Here is a 16314-nt window from a genome sequence, read left to right as displayed (position 1 = left end):
CACTCATCTTCCTTACAAATATCCTGTTATCTTAAAAATATTTTTATTTGAATTCATAATATATTTACATCTTTAAAGAAATCCTCTACTGTCACATTAGCACACTGCAATAAAGTCATGGAGGTAGACTTAAAGTTCTATATTAGTTTTATATATTCTACTGTGTATGACTATGTATATTTACAAGATTATTCCACAAAAGCTGTTTCGTATCCAATATGTTTGTATCTCCCTGTGGGTGGAAACATGGTCCATAGGTCATGAGTAGAAAATAATGACAGTGAGAATCAGAATGTTTGGTATCATTTATTCACTAGGGCACAAAACGGGAACTTCCAGTTTTCATTACTCTTTTATTCGCGGTGGCTGGCAGCTGATGCAGAATCCTTGGGAACTAAGAGGGCACTTTGTATCCTAGATGTCCCACTCTAGTTCTCTGTGGATGTGATAAAAGTCTGACGTAAGGCAATTTGGAGGAGAGAAGTTTATTTGAGTCATGGATTATGTCCATCATTGAAGAACATCAAAGCAGGGAACTCAAGACAGGAACCTAGAGACAGAGAACAAAGCAGATTTGGTAAGGATGCTGTTATTGGCTTGCTTTCTATGGTTTGATCTGCTTGCTTTCTTAAACAGACTGCATGCCCAGGAATAGTATCCCTCATAGGTTGTGCTCTCTCACATAAATCAAATAATTAATGCCCCCAGATCCATACCCACAAGCCAATCTGATGGAGGTTTTCCATCAGTGAATATTCATCTTCCTAGATGATTCTAGTTTGTTTGAATTTGACAAAAATTAACCAGTACTCTAGAAGAGGCAAAGGTATCTTCTGCCACCCTGGACAATAGGCTGAGGACAGTATGCATCTGATGAATATATGACTACCTGTCCACTGGGCAGCACCCTTGGGACACACATACAAACTTGTGCTGAATGACACATCTCTATTATCTTTTTTGACTTATAGCAAACAAACATGCTAGCTTACAACAGACAGAAAAAACATGCACTGAAGTGAAGTAGTTCAAGTTCAACATAAGCTACTTTATGCATTATGCTTCCAGAAAAAAATAATGTGTGCATAAGGAATAAAGAAAATGAAAATGTCCAATCATCTATTAAATAATTTTGTGATTATTTGTTTTTGAGTATAGAACAAAGATCACATAGACTATTGATTGATATTGATGGTCAAAGTGCTTCCAATTTGATTGATTTCCCTCAAATACACAAAGGTAGACAGGATATGTGCACACTTTTGAATATGTACATATTATAATTTATTGACATTATTAGGTGATTACAACCATTTTCTTCCATATCTCAAAACAGTTTCAAAACATTTTTAAAACCAGATTCCAGTGAGGAAATGTTCACTCTTGAGAGGCTGTTTTCAGACCCATAGCACCCATGAAAAAAAGCTGTGGCTCACACATGTACTAACACTGCTAGAGAGGCAAGCTACAGGAGCGTCCTGGAGTCTGGCTGGATGGCCATGCTGAGCCCCAGGTTCACAGAGAGACTCTACCTCAAAACAACAAGGAAGAAAATAGAATGACAAGACACACAAAATCAGGCTCTGGCAGTGATGGGCACCAATAGATTACTTTACTAACTTGATTTAGAATTTATCCAAGGTCCTTAGGCCCTTCCCCCTTTCCTCTTCCCCCACACTTTATCTGTGATTCTTTCTGGGATTTTGCCCATTTGTTTTTGTCCTTTCACTTTGCTTTACTCTTTGTCTTTTTGAGACATGGTCTCACTTTGTAGCTGAGGCTGGCCTTGAACTCACAATCCTTCTGCTTCCTCCCCACAAGTGCTGGCACTGTAGCTGTGTGTCACCACAGCCCATGTCATTCATCTCCCTCTTATTCTTCTTTTCCTCTTCTTTATTTCACCCTCTATGTGTTACGTCTGGAGTTGGAATTTGAAATATATATATGTATATATGTGTGCGTGTGTTTGATTCACTTTTGCCACTTTGCCACAATAACATTTCCAATACCAAAAATAACTTTTAAATAACAATAATTCCATAAAGACAGTTTTGGGTTGATGGGAGATCAGCAAAAATGGTCTTGATAGCGCATGAATTAATCAATACAATGTGTTGTGTCCAGTAAGTTGTGTCCTACGTAAACTGCTTGTGCATATGAAGTTCACCACACAAGATTCCCACCTTTTTTTTTCTTTTAAGAACTCCTATGTGGTGAGCCTGATCTGTGTCTATGTCTAGACTTCATTCCTCCAGGGAAACAAGCCACACCTCTTTCTCAGTACCATCAGAATACATCTTTCTTTTCATCTAATCCCTGTGTACTCTGAAGGTGCTAGGAAAACTCAGGAGCTAGGGAACTAATCGAAAGTGAAGAGTAGCCCTGTTTGTTATTGCTTAACAAGAGTAAGTAATTTAAAAATAATTATACATCAAACTCTATTATTTTCAAAATTTTGAAAAGATCTCTTGTGCTGGTATATACATATACATATACATATACATATACATATACATATACACATATACACACACACATGTTCTTCTAGCTGGGCTGCTTGGTCTGGCTTCAGTGGGAGAGTAAGCATCTAGCCTTGCAGAGACTTGAAGTGCCAGGGTGAGGTAATATATATATAAAGGTAGTCTTGCTCTTACCTGCTGACTGCAGCAGGACACTAGTACATTCTTATCTAAATTCCTACACACACAGAAGAATATATTCTTTCTGCAATGATCTTCCACATGTAAGTAACAGCAAAGCACATTGAAATGTATGCTTAAGACATCACTTCTCCATTCACATGAAGCCAGTTCTCTGTCTTGCTCTGTCAAACTCATGCCACACTCTTGCCTTTCTTTCTTACAAATGCTGTTGCATGCTGTTGGTTTTATGAGGCCCTAGCACCTGTGCTTTGTTGTTTGTGCATTTGTTCCCATCATAAGGACTGTTCAGATATTTGCTACATTGTCCTCACATGCTTAACTCACTGGCCAATGATTTCTTGACTGCTTCAACTTTTTGCTTCACATCCACTTTGCTTTCTTGCTTCTTGCATGCTCATATGCAGTTCTTATATGTGTCTTCAAATTTGCATTCAAATCTGATTGATCCTAGGTTGCTACATTGCAGCTTTAAAGATTTTGTGCCTCCAAACCTCCTGGTACCGTGTAAGTCACTGAAGCATGGTCTCTCAACCTTTGCCATCCACTGTTGTTTGTTCCCTGATTTGATAGAAACAAAGAGCTAATTTGCAATGTTTCCAAAGCTTTCTACACCTGCCAAGTAAGATGTCATTTACACCCTTTTCACCTCTCTGTAGTTTTCCCTCTAAAGGGGCAGGTCAAAGAGGCTGAGTAAATTCAGCTGCTTAACTAAGTGAACTGGCCTTAAGTTTACTATTGCTTCCTATGGATTCAGTTGTTCAAGTTTTTTCTGGTACAGTTTATTTATATAAGCAACCCAAGTCATAGGTGTAGTCCTGGTAGATATAAAAACAAAGATTTCTATTAAATAGCTTCAAAAATTAGTAGGAATATATATATGATGAGTAACTTTAAAAATTTTTTTTACCTATATACACACACACACGTTTACTTCATGAGTAGCTTTGCTTTTTTATTATTTTTTTTTTTACTTATTTACTTTATATCAGGCTTACTGCCCAACTCCTGGTCACTCCTCTCACAATCCTTCCCCCTATGTCCCCTCTTCTCCTCTGAGCAAGTGGGAGACGCACTGGGTATCTCCCCCACCCTGGCACTCTGAGGCTAGGTACTTCCTCTCCCACTGAGGCCAGACCAGGCATCCCAGCTAGAAGAACACATTCCACTTACAGGCAACAGCTTTTTGGATAGTCTCCATTCCAGCTGTTCAGGACCCACATGAAGGTTAAACAGCACATCTGGGTAGCTCTGTTTTAATGGCTTTGTATAGCATGTTTGTGTGGTAGCAAGTACCTTGGATGATTCCTGGTATCATATTCTTTCTAAGCCTGATCTGTTTTTCTAGATCTTATGGCCATACCCTGGAGACGGCTTCCTGAGTTGTTTTTATCTGCCTTCCTTTTCTGGGTAATCAATAAAAAAATTTATTTTTATTCCCTCAATCTACCAATCATGATCAATTTGCTTTGGTTTGTTCCGATGCTTTAGTTGCCTATTAGGAAACTAATTTTTGATAAAAGACTATTAATTCATAAGTGGTATTGTAATAGTCTTTCTTCTTTTATGCAGCTGGTTTTCTCTCCTTGATCACATGCATTACGTTAGGAACTAGGCCTTATCATATCTATCACATGCTAGTGAGCTCATATACCCACTGATGTTTACTGTGAGTATCTAAGTAAGAAAGGCAGATTTTGGCTCCTTCGTGGCCAGAAGTTTTGGCATAGAGCTTCCTCCCTCTTCTCTTTATTTCAGAGTAGCTGAGAGATGTTTCAAGGGCAGAAGGTTATGTCTGGCTGAACACATTGCATTCATAGAGCAATATTCTTTCAAACAGGTTGGACTGCCTTTAAATAATGCCTGTGGATGCTAAACAGAATTTTCTAGACCCACAAGTCAAGTGACTCTTAAGATTTCCCATTTTCTTCAAGTCCTATACCACATTTTAATGCTGGAATTCCCCCTCCCCTCAAAACCCAAAGTACAAAAGATCAGAACTTAAAGAAAACTCCATTTTCTTATTGCTCCACAATCTCTGTCTCCCAGGCTCTGCTGAAACCTGCCAGCAATAAACTTCTGCAGCTTTCTAACTCTGCTAGCTAGACCCATTTCCAAATATGAAAAAGACCAGGAAAGCTTGTCCTCTTTTAAGGTCTCAGCTTCCCCAGTCATGAAAATGTCCTTCTCCTTATTGCTAGTAGATTTGTGCTTTGCCTTGTTCCAGATCCAGCAATCTATTTCATGGTCAAGCCACACTATGAGGAATAATAGTGTGAACATGTTTATGGGAAAGTATGGTGTTTTCTTTCTTTCCCTCCCACAGGAGGATGTGTAGACGAGAACTGTGGTCGTTACTTATTTTTATCCCTCCTGCTTATATCCAAAGGATTTCCGAGCTAGTTTAGTCGAGGCATGCATGCTCTCACAAGGTTGCTGCTCCTTCTTTCTGTGTCCCAGTCAATTCATCCTTTATCCTAGGCACCCCTGCATTGACACTGACACATTGACGTTCTCCTTGTGAGAATTAGCCTATCACATTCATTTACATCCACTTAATTGCTGCTGCTATTGTTTAGTCCGTTAACCTCCAGCTAGGGTGCAATTCACATGAACACTGGGGAAGCACAACCATTCGATTAGTTCTGCAAAGTAGATTAAAATCTTATGCCTAATTGGAGACTGTCCATACCACTGCCTGTTTTCCAGCTCTGGGTTGAACATGCAGCACATCTTCAAACAACGGTTCTCAGTTAGAATATGGCAGCCCTGACTGGAGTGGATAGTTTGTGAGTGTGCCCTATGCAGCACACTGTGCTCAGAACAATGCTGGCAATTGTCATCAGCCTGGTTTCTGCCAGTGCCTTCCAATGGGTTTGTTGATTAGCAGCTTGCCTGATTCTTCCTTGCAAGGAGTACACATGCACTGGAGAACCCCAGCCCCCTACTATAACAGGGTTATATTATTACTTTGCCAGATTCATAGGAATTTCATTTTAGAATGCAGTCACTCAGTAAAATCCTTATGAAAGAGTTGTATAATTTAGGGAAGGGGAATCAGAATCAGGAATATGAGTATGACTTATAAATGAATACTGCTTGACTCAAAACACAAGGCCATGTTTGGGAAGACTACTTTATACTGAACTTAGGTTTGGTATAACAGTAAACTTGCTTTGGTAACTAAGTAACTGCATAGAGTAAAAAATAAAGTCTTAAACCATTTTCTTGGCAACATGTCTCTGCTTCCTTTCTGCTAAACTGATGTGCTTTACGATGAATGTTTGGTCTTGTTTGTTTGTTTGTTTGTTGTTGATTTTGAGACAGGTTTTTTTTCTATGTAGTCCTGGTTGTCCTGGAACCTGTTCTGTAGGCCAGACTGACCTCAAATTCGGAAATTCACCTGTCTTTGCCTCCTGAGTGCTGGACTAAAGGCATGTGCCACCTTACCCGGCTGAGGTGCTTTAAGATGTTTCATTATGCTTTATCTAAAAGAAATGAGCTTAGACCTGTATGCAAGAATTCAAGATACGGATGTAGGTCAGATTTCCTCATTTAATTTAAATGCTTATCTCAGCTTCCACTCAATCTCTCTGGCATATTTTCTAATGTCCTAAAATCTGTCTAACTGATAACACTCAAGTACACTCCAAATTTTATGGGCTAGCATTCTTATGATGCCATTCTGGCTAATTCTGGAGTGTGAGTGTATGTGGGGGGAGGGAATTACAGATATGACCGTCGCAAATAAGCAGTGTTTTAGTTGACCTTTGTAGCCAATCTGAGATGCAATCTTATAGCAAACTACATGTATATCAATCACATCAATCACATCCATTCATTGTCTCAGCACAAAGCATGTTTTACATCTCTTTAAAGATTGACTGAGGCTCAGGAGGGTTCAGTGACCCATGTGGGGTAACATGGTCATATGTAACAAACCATTGCATTGAATTCTAAATGCCTGAAAGACTGTTTCATGACTGCATCCTCCCAAAGAAGAGAGAAAGCATAAGGTGTATCTTCAAGGAGGCTTCACAAGATGAAAAAGAAGGAAGTCAGTGTTTCTCAGTGCATCAGTTGTTGGCAGCGAGTGTGAGAGCAGCAGCAACAGAAACATTGATGGAGGAGATGAAGACCCTGAGGTAGAGCTTGTTAAGAATACAAGAAGCCCCAGAGAGACAAAGAAAAACCAGGACATGTATCGCAGCTGGAGAATGCCTATCTGCTTGGGAATGGGACAAAGGGATACAATGAGGCTGACTTGAGGTCTATCAAAGCCATATTGCTGAGTATCCTCTGAACATAGCAAACAAGGAGAATATCAAATTCTCCTTGTGTTTTCTACAAAGGCTTAAGAAATGAAAATTACGAACAAGGCCACAAGAATAGATTGCTATGGATCAAAGGCTGGCTAATTTATCAATGCCTCAGCCTCTGCTGCCTGACTTGCCTTCCCAGTTTACATAAAAGAGAGGAACATGTAAAAACACCTGGGAAACAAAGACAACATGACAATTATCCCTTACATTGGAAGAGCCCCATGGGAAGAACACAAGTAGAGGTTCTAATTTATGCTGAAATATTTTCATTAGGAATCAAGGCAGAAAAATGGTTCCTAACATAGGCTCTATGTTTATAACTTTATTAGTATATTATAATAACTATGGATGCATGGACTTCATTTAGAGTCCTTGGGCTTCCTGGAGGTGGCTGCTACTGGGAAGCAGAGGCACAAGGAGAAAATGAGACGCCAGCTCCTATCCTACCTCTGGTCCAATCGTTGCACATTAGGGGGCCCTCACATGTGAATGAACATTTACTGCATCTTCATGTCTCCGTAGTCTTGTGTTTCAAGTCTCAGGGCACAGATGACATTGGCAAGGATTATGCAAAAAGTGCAAGCCTTGGGGAGAAATGCTCAGAGACCATATGTAGTATTTACCATTCTTATTGCTGTGACAAGGTACCTGAGGCAGACAACTTAAAGAAGGAGGAATTTATTTTGACTCATGGTTTTATAGGGTTTTCTCCATGACTATTCATACCTGTTTGGGCAGAGCTCCATGGAAAGGGAATATGCTGTTGAAGAGAAATCTATTCACCTCATGACAATTAGAGGGAATAGAGACTAGGGGTTGGGTTTACTTTTAAAGACCAGTACACCCTGACACACTTTTTCTACCTTCTAAAGATTCCAGGCCTCTCAAAGCAGTTCCATGAACTAGAGAGAGACTATTTAATACATGAACCTACAATTGCTGGTTCATATTCAAATCCTAACACCCTGAACATGGATCTGCAACTACATGGGCAGGGAATCTGTGGTCTTCATATAAGTAGGGGATCAGGATTCAGTTGAAAAAGTCTACTTGTTCTTTGGACACTTGATTCTTTAAGAATGAGTAATTGTAGCCAGAGAGGTAAAACCACTTATAGCCTAGCAAAGCATGGTTCTCAAGGCAGGGACAATTTTGTCTTGTGTGTTAATGCAGTATTATATAAAATCCTGAATCAACATACCCTGTTTAAGCACCATACTTCTATCTTGGTGATTTCATAGTCTCCATGCATTTCAGTTGGCCACTATCATATCAGAACACATGGCAATGTGCAGAGGGCACAGCCAGGTATGTAATGTACAGCCAGATCCTTAACATTGGAAGCATATATGCTAGCTATCTTTATTGTTAATCAGTTAAATGTCTTTGAAGCTCTCATGCAGTTCACTGTGTCAATACATAAAAAAACATGCATGAAGACTCAAACTGCCAGAAAACAAGGGAATAGTTTTGAAACCCATTAAACTTTTCTAATGCAAACATGCATGTGTGCATGTATACACACGAGCACGTGCACGCGCGCGTATGCACACACACACACACACACACACACACACACACGCACACTCACATGAGAAACAAACAGATACAGATAGAGAGACAGAGATGACAGAGAAGCTCTTCAATATTTTTCTAATTAAACATTTAATTCAAAATAAATTCTAATGCAAGACCCTGCTCTCTACCTTGGTCTACCTGTAGATACATACATAGTTAAAGCAGTTGCTGCAGGGCACTTTTCTGTGGGGTCTGGCTCTAGGTTTCACACACAGTGAGTCACCTTCAGCCCTACTGAAGAGAACAGCTTTCTCTGAGAGGATCATCTCTATTGACCAAACTTGATGTTAATTCCCAGTGCCTTACATGCAGCTTCTGTGTGATAGAAAGGAAAGACATGACTGGGAAACAGAAATGAAACCCGGAGTTTATTAAGAAAATGTGAGGAAACACACCCATTACCAGCCTAGGCAATGGCATACCAGCTAGTCGCAATGCCCCTTTTAGCCGAGATTTTAACACAATTTCTTGTTCAGCTGCTCCTAAAACTGCATGAATATTGATCAGTACCATAGTCGTTTATGGAAAACTTGTGATATTCCAAAATTTGAGCTTAGCACACTTCATGGACTCTACTCTTTCTGTACAGGCATCTTGTGAAACCTGTACCCCATTGTCCCACTACAGTTAGCCTTGTAATAATGAAAACATGCTAGTCAGAGAAGGTAAGTAGCATGCCTAAATTCACATTGCTAAGGAATAGAATCTGTGTCAGAACGAGAAGCCAAGATCAGAGAAACCTTCACCTCAGAGCTTGTTTGCATGTGTGTAATATATTTCTGAAAGATACAAGGAAGAGGCAATTATACATTTGCCATTTAATTATGGTATAACTAAGGATGAATGAAAAGAATGAGACAGTATCAATATGGAGTAATGTGAAGCATATTAAACATTCTACCTGAAACAAGTAAAAATAAAAGTAGTGTATGATTATATATATACACATGTACATACATATAAATGTATACATATGCATAAATCATTTTGCTACATCTACAATTGAGGACATCATTCAGGGCATTGATATTAGGCAGCAAAAGATATTAATAGCTGAATGTAATATAGCAAAAATAGAGTTCTGAGACTTTCCCACATTAATCTCTTGCCACTGTGCTTGAGCTACAGGCTAGGAGGCTAACCACTCTACTCTTAAGTATTTTGTAAAGAAAAAAGAAAACATATGTTGATTCAAAGACTTGACCATACATGCATAGCAATAGTGGCACTTGTGATACTCCCAGCTGGAAGCAAATCTATTACATAAATAAAATATTTATATAGAATAAATATTTTATATATATATAAAATATATAGAGATTATATATTTAAATAAAGTATATAATCAAAATGTTGATTAGTCCTCAGTACTAGAAATAATTTGGGCAACAAATAGATGAATCACAGATAACTTCCCTAGAAGAAAAACCTGAACAACCAAAAAGAGGGCACATTGTATGGCCAATTTATGTGAAACTCTTATAACTGCAAATGAATCTGTAATTAGAAAGTAGAGTAGTAATAGCCTGGGTACAGTAATGAAGGATGGCCTAGGGATATTAGAAAACTTTGAGGGTGATGATCTATTCATTGTTAACAGTGGTTCATTGTCTTCCCTATAGTGATGGCTTTGTAGGTACCCACTTATGTCAGAACCTGTCAAACTATATACTTTAAATATGTGCAATTCATGTTATGTCAGTTCTGCTGAAATTAGGCTGTTCTTTTTTTAAAAAGAAGAATGCTTTAGTCAATATCATGAAAGTTTCTATATTTTCTGCTTTATAACCATAGTGTATAAAATGTATAAGAGGAAGAATATAAACTGGGTGATGGTGGCATTTGCCTTTGACCCTAGTACTCAGGAGGCAGAGGTAAGCAGGTCTCTGTGAATTCAAGGCCAGCCTGGTCTACAAAGAGAGTTCCAGGACATCCATGGTTCCATACAGAGAAATCCTGTCTTGAAAAAACAAAACAAAACAAAACAAAAAGTGTAGAAAAGTAAATTCTCATATTCAATTATGATTTCTAATGCCCCAAACTGAGTATCACAATTAATCCTTCTGAATAACAAATTGCCCCAATTGTAGAAACATAAAGTGGTCCTATGCTGTGTCATGGTGTTATTAGCAATTAGGGTACAGTGCTTCATGACATTCAGGATCTGGATACACTGTGGCTCCTTTATCACTTGCCTCTATGTGCTCTCCAGGTAGATGATAGCCAGAGACTTCTGATGAATCATTTCTAGACTCCCAAGGGAGGTCCAGGAGAAAGCTGGGTCCCAAAAGCTCACATTCACTTCATTATTTCTGTTTGAAGCTGGTAAAAAGATTTGTCCAGGTTTAAGGTGAAAGAATGTAAACCCTCACATCAGTGGATCATCCTCAACACATTTCTCAACAATGGAAGAAAAACACATGAGGAGAAATATGTAATGACATAGTCTATTTGTTTGTTTGCTTATCTGAATATGCGTCTATCTATTATATAACCATGGCTATCTTAGAATTCACCAGGCTGGTCTAGAACTCACAGAGATCCTCCCGCTTCCATCTCCCAAGTGCTAGTATTAAAGGTGTGTTCTACCCTGTCTAGCAGATGTAGCCAAATTTAAATTTTTAATGTGTCACACAGTGTCTGTGTCATCTAACTGAATCAATGAGCATCAGTTGTTTGGACTTTGCTGTTTCATGAGTACTCATCCTACAGAAAGTTCATCTTTTTTTTTTCTTACAATATGGATCCAAGGAAGAACACATTATCACACATGGTAATGAGTGTATAATTTAATAAGATAAATATAGGAGAAACAATGGATAAGGGCCACACATTATCTATGATGTTATATTTGTGTGTGTAGGATGTGGGTGTAGGGTGTGTGATTGAGTGTACCTCTGGGCACACAGAAAGGCCACAGGAGGATTTTGAGTGTTCTTCCCTGTCACTCCCAGCCATGTTTGATTAAAACATGGTCTCTTACACTATCTGCAGCTAGGCTAGAATCAAGCAAGCCCCAGAGATCCTCTTGTCTCTACACTGCACAGTACTGGTGTTGTAGGTGCTCATGGCCATTCCTGGATTTTTATATGGGTTCTGAGCATAAGAGCTAAGGTCCTCATGTGTCCAGCAAAGGTTCTCACCTTGTGAGTCAGGTCTCTAGTCCCTAAACTCTATTTCAACATGAAATTTTAGAGCCAGGAATAAACTCAGAGATCCTTTAAATAATGTATTAAGGATAATAGCCCTGTTTATTGCATCTCTAAAAGTTCATATGAGATTACAGATACTTGCACTGATATTCTATGTGGAGGAGATTCTGGGAGTCAGTTCAGTGGGAATAATTTCATTGGCAAAATAATTTGTGATGAAAAATGAAAAGTATGTTTGCATACATGTTAAACCTACAGCATTGCCTTCATATTATTTACAAAACACTAGCTCTGTCTATTATTTTTATGCACTGGTAGATTTTGGCACTTCTGTGATTTCCTTTGGTATGTGATTTGCTGTGTCTACTAATCCTGAAGAAATAAATCCACAGTAAATAAACAGACTGACATTTGTCCAACAAGAATACATACACTGAAGTCTTAGTACATTGGTATTTGTTACAAAAACAGGAAAGGAAAGATGAGAAATCCATTCCTTACCAAACATTCTAATTAGCTCCCCCCCCCCAACACACACACACCTGTTAATCTCTTAATAAATTTACCAAAAAGAGCTAAGTCCAGCCTTCAGACCTAGGAACACTTCCATCAAAGATGGGCTGCTAATCATGAAGTAAGGAGAAGAAAAGCCATTTGTTTTTTTCTGTGCCTCTGCCATGTCCTACCAGGCCTGCCTGAGCATCCGCAGAGTTCAGTGGTAATTAAAGCAACAGTGTTGTGAGAAAAGTGTGAATTACTTTTACAGGGAGCCTTGGATGTTGCTCCTGACTGACAAAGCACAGCGGGGTGCCTCTGCTGGGTATTAAAGAGTGACAGTAGTCCCCCACAGAAGGTGGCTTCCCAGCACAATGCAAAATTGTGACTTTTCACAAGATGGTATCTCTGCCACCATCTAAGTTATCAGCTCAAATTTTTATTTTTTTGTTTTGGCATGTCTATGAGCAAGATTATTTCACAATCAGGAAATATGTTCTGGTGGCTGGAATTGTGGAATGCTAAGCTGTATGTTCTGTCTTTCTTTTCCCTGGATTTTTTCTTTTACTCCATTATGGAATTATTTCAACCTTGAAGGTTACTGAAAATAGTAAGGGAAAAGCAAGAAAGGGGTCACACACTTAACTCTCCTAGCAAAGTATTCTGATGTTAAGTGTCAAGGCTATTTTTATTATTTTCATTAAAAAAAAAATTCTTGTGTGAGCACACACATGTGACATGGAACATGTATGGAAGCCAAAGAATAACTAGTGAGGGTTGTTTTTCTCCTTACACTATGTGGGTCTCAGAGCTTAATGTCAAGTCATAGAGTTTAGCAGCAAGTGCTTTTACCCTGGGAAGCATCTCACCCACCCTTTTCTATCAGTTTTTGTAGGAAGTGATGACGCTGTTGACAATACTTAACATACACAGCTTTATGCTCTCAGGATAGAAGCATCCACATACATGGCCTCTGCCCAACCCAATCAGGATATGGTCAGAAACCATCAGATGTTGCTCTATGTGCTGGAGCCTCTTTTTGAGCCAGCTCCCACACAGATGTGACATGCTGTTGATTTTGCTCCTTATGTAACAAGGGGAGGAGAAAACGTCATTAGCCAAATCTAATAAAGTACCTTCTGCTGAAGGAAGAGAGTAAAATAGCTAAATGGACTATTAATCACGTTTCCTTTCATAAGCTAGCAACACTGTGAGAATTCCTGAGTCGGCTTCACAGAGCACGTGTGGAAGTCTATGGAAAGGTATCCGGTATAAGAGCCCAAAATTGTGGTGAGTTAGATGGTAGAAAAGAAGTAACGGACTGATAATACGCATGTCTACTTTATTGCTTAACACATGGACCATGAGTAAATGGACAAAATGTAACCCCTACGCAATGTAAACAGAGGAATAGTGTGTGAATCTGTGGGCTTGGCAAAGCCAAAACCATGGGACACTGTAGGTAAAGGCGGTGGCTGTAAATTTGGACAACAGAGTCCCCATGTCCACATTCATGAACTGTGCAACTCCTCCAATTTCCTCGGGAACAAAAATGTTATAAAACATATCCTTATATTCATTTGAAGACCAGGCAAATTTAAAATGTAAAGAATGCTTTCAGCAAAATGTCTTGCATTTAGGATGTAGTTGACAAGCCTACTTGCCATTGTTGCCATCAAACTAGGTGCTATGACAAAGCATGTGACTCACAGTATTTTCTTTATTGTTAGATATTCTGAGTATCTAACAATGAGCAGCGGGGGAGTATTTTTTAAGTAGAAGGTTATGAAATGGCATTTAGGAGATGAGGCTGCAAAATGCCAGACAATGGATGGTTTCAATAGACAACAGTCATATGAACACAACCACTGGGGTGCTCCAAATGACACTCTTTCACCCTACTAGTACAAAGTTTAATTAGTATGTAAATAGCATACCCGTTTACAATTGACATAATGCCATCTCTTCTCAGGCCAAGCTGTCAGGGCCCATGAAACTGTAAAATTCCTGACACTAAACATTTGTTGTAAACTGATCCTTCCAAAAGTAACTTAACTGAAACTGAAAAGGCAAGAAAGGTAGAAAATACTTAAAAATAATAACAAACAGCCACTTCTCAAGTCTTTCAGAGAAAAGGGCCCAAACTGCTTTGGGGGAAAGAGTCACCATATTTTATTAGGCTAAGGGTACATTCTGTACAAGAGGGAAAAAAGCATGAACCACCAACCCCAGAGTGATGAAAAGCAAAATGGTTAAGAAAAAAAAATGCCCTCAACTGACACAGCTATTTTCATCCCATCAAATCAGCCATCTGTTCTTGACACAGTTTATTATCATTAGGAAGACTTTCTGAATTCAGACATGGTGATGAGGAAAGATGAAGAATTAACAGATAAATAAGCAATTTGGAAAATTCAGGCTAAGACCCTTTTCCTCAATTTCCACTCTGTCCTTCCTCTCTGTCCCAATTATCCCAAGCAAAGCTTCAGTGATATGAGTGGGCATCTTTATTGTGTTGTTTTCTCTCCCTTGCATAAGCACATCAAACCACACACAGTAGGCTTGTACCAAATGATACAAAGGTGATCAATATGAACAAAAAAGAAATAAATTTCTAATGTTGAAAATGAGTGCATAAACTAAGACTGACATGGGGACACAGGGAAAGGTCAGGGAATTAAATATGAATTTAAAGATACTGATGCTTTTCTTCTGGGATTCATTCATGCATTTACCTCGGGACAGGAATGTTTAGAGAAGAGATCCTCTGAAATCACCATGGAATACCTCCGACAGCCCTGTGTGGGATAACAGAGAGAGACAAAGTAAATGTCGAAAACTAATAATAAAGGGAAAATATTGAAGTCATATGATTGCCAATAAATTCATAAAGTGAAGCTGGAAATTCACAAAAGTTAAGCTCATAAGTTCTAGAAAAAAAAAACAGTTAAAATAAAACTCTTGACAAATAGCAACAGACCTACTCAGAAATTATCTAAGCTGGTTCTTTTATCTACTTAATGTCAAAAAAAGTTTGATTCTTCCTCAAATAGTTCAAAGATTTAATGATGTTAGATTTATAATATTCTAGCACATAGATTTTGAATCAAGCTTGAGATAATACTTTTTAACTGCAAACATAAAATGCTAAGAACAGTAACCCTTAAAGTTAAGCCCTGAAGATCTCTTCCCCAAACTTCTTGTGTCCTAACACTCAGAGAAGCCATGGTGGTTCACACCTGTATTCCCCATTCTGGAGAAGATAAGGACAGAAGAGTACCATGACTATAGAATGAGACTCTAAACAAATAAATAAACAAACAAGCTAATATCTAGAATATGTTGTTGCGTTTATCTTTTCGTTGGTTACGTTTTAATAATCTTTTATTTTGATTGTTAGTAATTGCTAAGGATACTTTTTATACCTCCTCTCTTTGCAGCCTTGGTGCTGCATCATTCTGCAGGTGACATTCCCCATTCTCACTTTCATCTATCTGTCCTTTGCCTCTTGCTTCCTTAGTACATCCTTTGTTTCCTTTGTTGCTACAGCAAAGCAAAAATACCTTCAAAGTCATCCTACCATAACACAGATCACCTTAACTAACGGATGTTAAAAAGGTTCTGTGCTAGACCCTGGGCTTCACAGTGAGCTTTCCACACATGGTCCTTGACTTTCTGTATCAGAAAACAAACAAACAAACCAAAAAGCAAAAAACCAAAACAACCTTCGATCAAATCCAGCTTTACATCTGTGTGTAGACTTCTGTAATTAGATTTTGGTAGAACACAGACCTCCAATATATTTGCATATTGTGTATAACTTAAACAATAATGAAAAAGTTAAGTAGCTTAAAATATTTTCTTCCTGGCTCTTTATAGAGAATACTGATGGACTTTGGGTTCTCCAACTGTTTCAGTTGTCTCTTCTTGGCTTAACAAATATGCTATTGATTCCTTGTGGTCTCAGTGATTCTATCCACAAAAATAGTAACTATTAGAATTTTGACCAGTTTCTAATCTGCCTGTTTAGCTTAATCTCAATTTTTCTCTCTCTCACTCTCTCTCACTTTCTCTCTCTCTCTCTCTCTCTCTCTCTCTCTCTCTCTC

General features: G+C 38.5%; 1 long non-coding RNA gene across 2 annotated transcripts in view; it reads right to left on the bottom strand.

Moving 5' to 3' along the window:
* Window positions 1-287: 287 nt before the first annotated feature.
* Window positions 288-16314, bottom strand: part of LOC114629658 — a 67306-nt gene continuing 51279 nt past the window's right edge. For both annotated transcript variants that reach the window (XR_003712702.1, XR_003712700.1), the window contains 2 exons: window positions 14943-15005; window positions 288-550 (listed from right to left, as the gene is read on the bottom strand). This is a non-coding gene — a long non-coding RNA (uncharacterized LOC114629658). The remainder of the gene's footprint in view (window positions 551-14942; window positions 15006-16314) is intronic.

This window comes from Grammomys surdaster, unplaced genomic scaffold (genome assembly GCF_004785775.1).
Source record: "Grammomys surdaster isolate TR1022 unplaced genomic scaffold, NIH_TR_1.0 67, whole genome shotgun sequence".
Taxonomy (NCBI): Eukaryota; Metazoa; Chordata; class Mammalia; order Rodentia; family Muridae; genus Grammomys; species Grammomys surdaster.
Note: the sequence above shows the minus strand (reverse complement) of the source record. Positions and strands in the feature narration are given on the sequence as shown.